This window comes from Dermochelys coriacea, chromosome 2 (genome assembly GCF_009764565.3).
Source record: "Dermochelys coriacea isolate rDerCor1 chromosome 2, rDerCor1.pri.v4, whole genome shotgun sequence".
NCBI lineage: Eukaryota > Metazoa > Chordata > Testudines > Dermochelyidae > Dermochelys > Dermochelys coriacea.
This window is the reverse complement of record NC_050069.1, coordinates 52,524,405-52,534,020: the sequence shown is the minus strand read 5'-3', so window position 1 is coordinate 52,534,020 and position 9,616 is coordinate 52,524,405.

The following is a 9,616-nucleotide window of genomic DNA, read 5'->3' as shown; positions in this document are numbered from 1 at the left end:
AGGAGGGGCCGTGGTGGAGTTGGGACCCTCGGAAAAAATCTCCCTCTACCATGGTCCCGGGGCTGGAGGCACTCTCACTCCCTGACGTGACCTTGGGGCCCTGGAGGGGCACAGAGCTTTTCTTGTCTCAGGGCTGCAGCAGGGGTGGCAGAGAAGAAGAAGCAAGGCCTTAGAGGGAAGAGGTGGAGTGGGGGTGGAGCCACAGGGGAAGAGGTGCAACAGATGGGGATTGGCAAATGGAAGAAGCAAAAGAGGGAGAGGCTCCGGGCTCCAGCTAGGGTTGAGAGCTCTGCCGGTCCCGGCCAAGAGCTCAACCACAGCTGAGCTCTTAGGTCCCCCACCCACTCACGATCCCCAACCCAACTCTCAGCAGGGTGTGGGTGGGGCCTGAGAGCAGCAAGTGGGACATGGCCTTTGCTGGAAGAGGCGAGGCAGGGCAGGAGACTAGCCTCCCCAAGGGGAAGCGTCCATCGCCGCCCATGTGTTGCATCACTAGTCTGCTGGAAACTTATAACTTTATGTTAAATAGATAGATACTTAAAACAAACTGCAACTTTTAAAAATTTTGTAATTACTAATATTTAGCATAAACAAATTGAAGCTTCCCTCCTGAAGTGTTACAATTAAAGTTTTTGAAAGGCTTAAGAAGCCCACAATACAAACCAAATCCTTATGAATAATAAATAAATAATAATAATAATGATTTACATATATGAATCAACAGAAACACATAGTAACCTATAGGTGTGGGTGGTGGAATGGAAGATACATTGCATATATATCATGTACTAAAATATGACATGTACCCTTGCAAAGGAAATTATGAGTTTGAAAAAATGCTTAAGTGTAGAGCATATAATATTGCAGGCATTTATAGGGCATTCATAACCATGTTATCTGAGCACATTTTACATTGTTTGAGCTGGAAACAATTAAGTATTAGAAGCATTTGCAGAACGAACGGAAATTAGAGATTAAAAAGCTCAATAATAACTGGGGATTTCAACTATCCCCATATTGACTGGGTACATGTCACCTCAGGACAGGATGCAGAGGCAAAGTTTCATGACACCTTAAATGACTGCTTCTTGGAGCAGCAAGTCCTGGAACCCGCAAGAGGAGAGGCAATTTTGATTTAGTCCAAAGTGAAGCACAGGATCTAGTCCAAGAGGTGACTATAGCTGGACCGCTTGGTAATAGTGACCATAATATAAATTAGATTTAACATCTCTGTGGTGGGGGAAACACCACAGAAGCCCATCACAGTAGCATTTAATTTCAGAAAGGGAAACTACACAAAAATGAGGAAGTTAGTTAAACAGATATTAAAAGGTACATTGCCAAAAGTGAAATCCCTGCAAGCTGCATGGAAACTTTAAAAACACCATAATAGAGGTTCAACTTAAATGTATACCCCAAATTAAAAACATAGTAAGAGAACCAAAAAATTGTGACTGTGGCTAAACAAAGTAAAAGCAGCAGTGAGAGGCAAAAAGACATTCTTTAAAAACTAGAAGTTAAATCCTATTGAGGAAAATAGAAAGGAGCATAAACTCTGGCAAGTGAAGTGCATTTTGACCTGTCATCATTTGCTAATGGTGGAGCTCAAAAATAAATAAAAAACTAGAATCTTTGTATGGAAGCCAAATCATCAGAAAAAGAAAATAATGCAAATGTGACAGCCCAAAATCTCAACTGAACTTAAAGTAATTGCTCCTACACATTTACTTGGATTGACACAACACATGAAAAGGAAGAAGAAAAAAACCAGACAAAAAATTGTTTTGCTACTTGCTTAAAAGTGTTTTGACAGATAAGAGGCTCACATTGATGCAGTGAAGATGACCGGTTAAGGATAATTTTAAATGAGCTACCTATCTAATGCATTAAAGTTTAACATTACTCTCACATTTAATTACAATAAAGCAGTGGAATCATTTACACCCCAGCTACATACAGCATGGATACATACAGCAAAACATTCAGCACACTCTTTCGAGTGCTACAACAAAGTAAACAACTTTTCTCCATCTTATCCAGACAGACCTTGATTTTCCCTGTTCTTCAGAAGAGATTTGTTCCTCTCCCAAATCTCTGTTTGGGATAGTTCACCTCAACAGCAAGCAAAATTAAATAGAAAGAAAAGAGCAGTCACCCTTAAAATTGTTGTCTGAAAATGATTAACTGCTAAAAAACACCATCAAAGAACTGGATTCCTGAATTTCTGCATCATCACATGCTACAAAACAAAGATGCCAATTTCTCCTGCCTTCATGTTTACAACACCCAACCCTTCTCTCCTTGAAGTGAAGCATCTAAACTCAACACACTATAAAGAAAGAATCCGTCTGTATTTAAATCTATTGGATACTGCTAACGGTTTAAAAATCAGCATGTTTTTCACTAAAGCCACACTCAAAAAAAAGAGTTTAAAATGACAAAACTCAAAATCATACATTGTAAACAAAATTTTATTTAGAATTTTAGATTGAATTTTTTTTAAAAACAACAACAACAATTTACTTGTCACTATTTATGCTCTGTTTAATTTGAGTGCTTCTCTACTTGGACAATAAAGTCAGCATTGTTTTAGTCAATTTCACTTCTAGTGTTCTAGTTTCAAACACTGGACTTTTGTTAAAATTTAGGAACATCTCTATTGGTATTAGGTTCTATAAAACTTTGTTTTTACAAAAATTAAATGTTGGGTTAAATTTACATGATACTGTCCATTTAGCCATTTATTAGTTTATTGAGATATTGCTCAGAGACTCAGTGAAGCTCAGGCCATTGTGCAAAATGGTGTAAAAAAAAAAAAAAAACCATACAGGAGCTTATCAATCAACAAGACAAAGGTGGCAGCAATAAAAAAAGGTGTGCTTACATAGGTTATCCATAGCTGAATAATTTACATTTTTAAAACTAAACAACAATCTCCACGAGCTCTTTACCCAGACATTACTTCAAAACTGTTAAAACACATTCCAAAAATATGGCAAATATCAAGCAAATGAACATTTGGCACTGTGATACAGCCCCAATCCTATTACACTATTAGAGTGCAAACTGCTTTCTTAACATTAAATTCTCCAAATCTATCAGATAAATAGGCCTATCAGATGCATCTAATTATACAGCACAAGAGGACACATGGAAAACGTCCTCCGCTCCACACTATTGAGTGCTCCACTATCTGGAACCTGGTAATTTGAACATTTTCTTCTTACATAATTTATACCATATAGGCCAGTGCTCGTCAACCTTTTTTCATTTGCGGGCCCCTAAACAATTTCATGGGGAGGTGCAGACCCCTTTGGAAATATTAGGCGTAGTCTGGAGACTCCTAGGGGTCCACAAACCACAGGTTGAAAACCACTGATATAGGCGATTTGCGTATTTTTTTTTAATTTAATGCATATGACTTTTATGAATAAGAAGCACTAAATTGCATTTACAGAATCTGCACTTTCTTCTTCAGATGTAGGCCTTCATACCTGGTGTATGTTGTCAGAATGGTCTTTTCTAGCCCATTAAGTCAATGGCAAAACTTCAGTGGGAGCAGAATCAGGCTCCAGTGGCAGGCCCCTTGAACCAGACCGCAGGTTCTTTACCTACTATACAAGTCCACAAGCGAGTCCCACTTTTAAGACTTCCAAAAACGTGAACACCTGCCCGCTACAAGGCAGGACGATATACCAGCCCAGACGCAAAATACATTCACCCAACTGACGATGAAACAGGATTTATTTTATTCCCCACTGAGCTCCATTCGCCCATGCAGCCGCCGCTGGGGTGGAGACCGGCCAGGCAGCGTGGGCAGCGCAACAGCCCAGCGCGGGTGTGGAAAGGGCGCGCTGGCCGAGCCCCTGGGACAGCCCTGCCCTGGCTGCGGCGGGGGCTACCCTCACCCCAGCGCCCGACGGCCCTAAGGGGGCAGGGGCTACCCGCGACCAGGGTCTCAGGGACTAGCCGGCCCGGCAGGGGGCAGCGGGCGACGGATCCCCGCACCTCCCGCCTCAGCGCGCGGGGGGCTGCCCCGGCTCCTCCGCCCACGGGCCGCCAATCCCTCGGCTCGGCTCGGCTCGGCTCCGCTCCCCCCACCCGAGTGGCCCACGGGCAGCGGGGACCCCGACACCTCCTCACCTGCTCCCCGCCGCGCTCCCTCGCTCAGCCGCCACCCCAGCTGCCCCCCCCCATCTCGCGCACAGGGAGGCGGGGCTAGGCCCAGGTTGGCGGGGTAACGGTGTCAGTACCTGGGGGGTTCGGCCCTACAAGGGGTACTGGGACGGACGGGCCTAGGCCCGGCCCGCCCCCCGCGCCGCTGGGCAGTTCCGAGCGCCCCTCCCTGCTGACTTGTGGCGGCGAGCTTGAAAAGCATTAAGACTACAAGTCCCAGCAGGCATTGGGGCCACACATAAGACGGCCGCACCCGGCAGACACCGCGACAAAAACTGCAGCGCATGCTCGGTCCTGCGGGCTCTACTCACAGCATTGGGTGTTAGGTCTCGCACGCCCCATGCGTCGCATTGTATGCTGGGATTTGTAGTCTTATGGGTTGGCTAGTCCTGCTGCTTGCTATGCAGACTATAAGCTTTCGTGAGCTACAGCTCACTTCATTCGAATGTATCCGAAAGCTTATGCTCAAATAAATTTGTTAGTCTCTAAGGTGCCACGAGGCCTCCTGTTCTTTTTGCGGATACAGACTAACACTAACCTATGCAGACTGTATTGCTGATACTCGTGCTATTTTGAAGCAGAATCTGACTTTCCCTCCCTTCCGTTTGTACCAGCACAGCCAGGAGCAGCAGGTAGTGCAGTAAACAGACACTTTGTCCTAGGGAAAGGATTTTAAACTTTTGCAGCCCTAAGCCAGGTCAAATGACTGGAGTTAAGAAATAACAAAGGTCAAACTCCTATCTGCTCTTCTGTGTGTCACTTCTTTCCTGGGTGGTGCTGGAGAAATAACCCCTACTCCAGTATACAGCAGTAGTTGCATATAGACGAGGGATTTGGGTTTGTAGGTTGGGGAAACTGAAAATAACTGAACTCTAAAATTCTTTTGGTTTTTGAAAATCAAACATTTTTCACGTTTCAAAAACAAACAAATGTTGGGGTTTCCTTTTTTGGGGAAATCCTGATCCCTGCCTTCCCTGAAAAATCTTGATGGAAATATTAGTTTAAAAAATCCTTTAAAATGTTTTTGTGGAAAATATTTACTATTTTCTAAGTATCATTAGTCCCATTTTACAGATGAATAAACTGAGCCACAGAGCAGTGAAATGACTTGTCCAAGGTCATGCAGCAGGCCAGTGGTAGAACCAGCCCTCCAGAGACCCAGTCCATTGTTCTGTTGACTAGGCCATACAACATCCTTTACTAGTCTCCAAACAGCAATAGCTGAGAACCAGTGGCTGAAGCAGAGGCAACCCATGCCTGCAGATAGTGGGGGGAAGAGTGAGGACAGCCAGCTTCAGCAGTGTAACTGAGATGCACAGTACAAACCAAGCAGCAGTTCTGGGGGAGTATATTACCCTGCATGCTGCCGCCACCCTCATGTGTCATCTCTGGACTAAAGAAATCAAGGACCCTTTCTGGATGAACTAAGGTTGCCAACTTTCTGATTGCAGAAAACCAACACCCTTGCCCCACTCCGTGCCCCACCCTGCCCCTCTCCACCTCCACTCCTCCCCAAGACCCCTGCCCCACCCCTTCTCCAAGGCCTTGCCCCCACTCACTCCATTTCCCCTCCCTCTGTTACTCACTCTCCCCCCACTGTTGCTCATTCGCTCATTTTCACTGGGCTGCAGCAGGAGGTTGGGGCACGGGAGGGAATGAGGGCTCTGGCTAGGGGTGTGGGCTCTGCAGGGGAGGCAAGGACGATGGGTTTGAAGTCTAGGGGGGGCTCCGGGGTGGGGTGTGTGGTCAAGGGCTTCGGAGTGCGAGAGGGGACTCTGGGCTGGGGCACAGGTGCAGGTTCTGGGAAGGAGTTTGGGTGCAGGAGGGGGTTCTGACCTGGAGCAGGAGGTTGGGGTGCAGAAGGGGGTTCAGGGTGCAGGCTCTGGGCAGCACTCATCCCAGGTGGCTCCCAGAAGCAACCAGCATGTCTGGCTTCTGGGTAGAGGTGCGGCAAGGTGGGTCTGCGTGCTGCTCCCCCAGCTGCAGGCACTGTCCCTGCAGCTCTCATTGGCTGCTGTTCCTGGGCAATGGGAGCTGCAGAGCCAGCACTTGGGGGGGGGCAAAATGCAGCACCTCTCTGGCCGCCCTTGTGCCCAGGGGCCGGAAGGACATGCTGGCCGGTTCTGGGAGCCGTGCAGAGCCAGAGCGGGCCGGACTTTTAAGGTCAGTGGTGCTGACAGGAGCAGCCAGGCTCCCTTTTCAACCGGGCATTCCTATGAACTCCTAGTGCAGAACTTAGTAAGGAGTTTATAGGCAGAGGGCCCCCACAGGACCAAAAGGATGAAAGAAAAGACTTTATAAAGCAAACAGAAAATGAATCAATGTATCAATCTGTTAACACATTCCACATCCCTGGCCATTTCCCATGTCCCTGACCCATGTTTAACTAAGAGTTCTGAGAGTTCTCCTTTTCTTTGGGCTCAGTGCTGGCAGAGGGGTATGACTGGAAGGTGCAGTTAACAGATGAGTAACAGTCTTAAAGAAATACAAGAATTCAAAATAAGCAGGGATTCAGGCCACTGCATTTACCCCATTTTTGTCAAAGATTAAATTTTCTTCTGGCACCATATAATGAAAGTGTGACTCACAGTGTTGCTGGCAAGACACTAGTCTTTATTTCCTGGGCCATCATATAGGACATATACAAAAAGTTATTTGCATGACAGGGGTCAGTATTTACTGGCTCCAGGGACCAGTATTATAACTGAATAAGATAATCTTTTTTCCATTAATATTACGAGTGTAGAAACTGTAGGGTTTTATTTTCATTTTGAGTTAGTTTCTTAGATTAGTACATTAGGCTGTTTTGGAGTCAGTTCTGGGCTATTTTATGGATGTATCTTCTTTCAGCAATTCCCCCAAACTTGGCAAGGCATATAGTGCCAAATGATAAATACAGTCTAATAGATTTTTAAAGGCATTTTTGAATGATTGCTACAGTGGTTAGTTTTCATTTAGAAGAATTTCTTTTCAATCTGATATTCTTTCCAGTTCATTTTTAAAATATTTCTTTTCTATTCATATAGATTTAGAATGGATTATTACATTGGATTTTCTTATTTATTTTACATTCTACTACTAGATTTAAATAATGATTTACCTTTTTTTTAAAAAAAATTGCACTGCTGAACCAAATATGCTAGAAGGTTATCAGAAATGTGCTTCATTTTATGTTTCATTGTTGTAGGTGATAAAATCCTCTAACAAATATTTAGTGGCATAGATAAGCTCCTAAAGGAAATAAAATGGTGTTGTAGCCATGTTGGTCCCAGAATATTAGAGAGACAAGGTGGATGAGGTGATATCTTTTATTTGACCAACTTCTGTTGGTGAGAGAAACAAGTTTGTGAGCTTACACAGAGGTCTTCTTTAGGTCTGGGAAACTGACTCAGAATGTGTGTACACTTAAATTTAGCTCCCACTGGTGTAACTGCCCCTCTACACCAACTTAAAAACACAACCTCCCTAAGCAGTATAGAGTCAAGGTCAATGTAGTTAGGTCAATGCAGTGTCAGTGTAGACATTGCATTATTTACATCAATTGTTACTGGCCTCCAGCAGCTGTCCCACAAATGCCCAACAATGACTGTTCTAGTTACCATTGTGAACTCTGCTGCCCAGGGAGCAGGTGGACAGGAAGCCGTTCTTCCCCTTTAAAACCCTGCACATTTTTGAAATTCCTTTTCCTGGCTTGGTTGCCTGGCTTGGCGACAACACCTAGCAGCTTTCCATAGTTGTGTTCAACTGGCCAGCTGACCATGGTGGCTACATGCTGCATACACACACCTGCCTGGAGTACACAGGAGGCATTGGATCTCTTGGGTCTGCAGGGAGAAGAGGCTGTGCAGGCACAGCTCTGAGCCACCCATAGAAATGTGGACATCTAGGAGCAGATTGCTTGGGGCATGCAGGAGAAGGGCTACCACAGGAACCAGCAGCAGTGAAAGCCAAGGACCTGCAGCAAGCGTACCAGAAGGCAAGGGAGGCCAACAATTGATCTGGGGTAGAGCCACAGACCTGTCGCTTTTACAAAGAGCTGCATGCCATCCTCGTCTGAGACCTCATCACCACCCCTCAAGTGCCCTGTGGATACTTTGGAGGTGCCCAAGTCACAGGCCCATACCATTAACAGCAAGGAGGAGGAGGTGGACAAGCAAGAGGAGGAGGAATATGGGGGATAGGCAATAAGGGGAGCAAGCTGACAGCGAGCCAGGACCATTTTTTGAATCCAGTATAGTCCAGCCAGTGAAGCACAGGTGAGCGGGAAGGAACGTTTGGTAAGTGTGCAGTTTGCTTTGAAATCATAGAGATGGAACCTGCAAAGTAGCAGGACACATTGTTAATTTACTTTTTTACAGGTGTTAGAAAAGGTAGTGGAACAACCAAGAGAGGTAGAGTTGCTATCTGCTTTTCGTTCCCCTCTAGAGTTTGGCAGAGAGGACCAAGTGGAGCAGTTTATTCATCTGTATCAGGACATCCTGTGAATCTTCCATAGAGATCTCAATGAAACTTTCATGGAGGTACTCTGCAATCCTCTGCTGAAGGTTTCTGGGAAGGTGTCAGGATTCTCTACCCACTCTGAACTCTAGGGTACAGATGTGGAGACCTGCATGAAAGACCCCCTAAGCTTATTTCTACCAGCTTAGGTTAAAACTTCCCCAAGGCACAAATTCTTTGCCCTTGGATGGTATGCTGCCATCACCAAGTGATTTAACAAAGAATCAGGGAAAGGATCACTTGGAGTTCCTATTCCCCCAATATATCCCCCCAAGCCCTTATACCCCCTTTCCTGGGGAGACTTGAGAATAATATCGTAACCAATTGGTTACAAAGTGATCACAGACCCAAACCCCTGGGTCTTAGGACAACAGAGAAATCAGTCAGGTTCTTAAAAGAAGGGTTTTTGTTTAAAAAAAGGTAAAAATCACCTCTGTAAAATCAGGATGGAAAATAACTTTTCATGGTAACAAAAGATTCAAAAACGCAGCAGAACTTCCTCTAGGCTTAGTTTCAAAGTTACAAAAAACAGGAATAAACCTCCCTCCAGCAAAGGAAAAATTCACAAGAACAAAAGATTATCGAACATGCCTTGCCTGGCTTTTACTTACAATTTTTGTAATATGAGAGACTTTTAGGATGGTTTATAGGAGAAGGAGTTTTCTGACCTGATGCTTCTTTGCTTCCCAAGAGAACACACCAAACAAAGCCTTCCCCCGCCCAAGATTTGAAAGTATCTTCTTTCCCCATTGGTCCTTTTGGTCAGGTGCCAACCAGGTTATTTGAGCTTCTTAACCCTTATAGGTAAGGAGGAATTCTAGGCTACCCTTAGCTGTATGGTTATGACAGGAGGACTGCTTTATTTCTTCCATTGCGGTAGGACACTTTCTAATACCGCTCAGTAATGACTTCAGCAGGCACCATTGCAGTACATAGGCTAGTA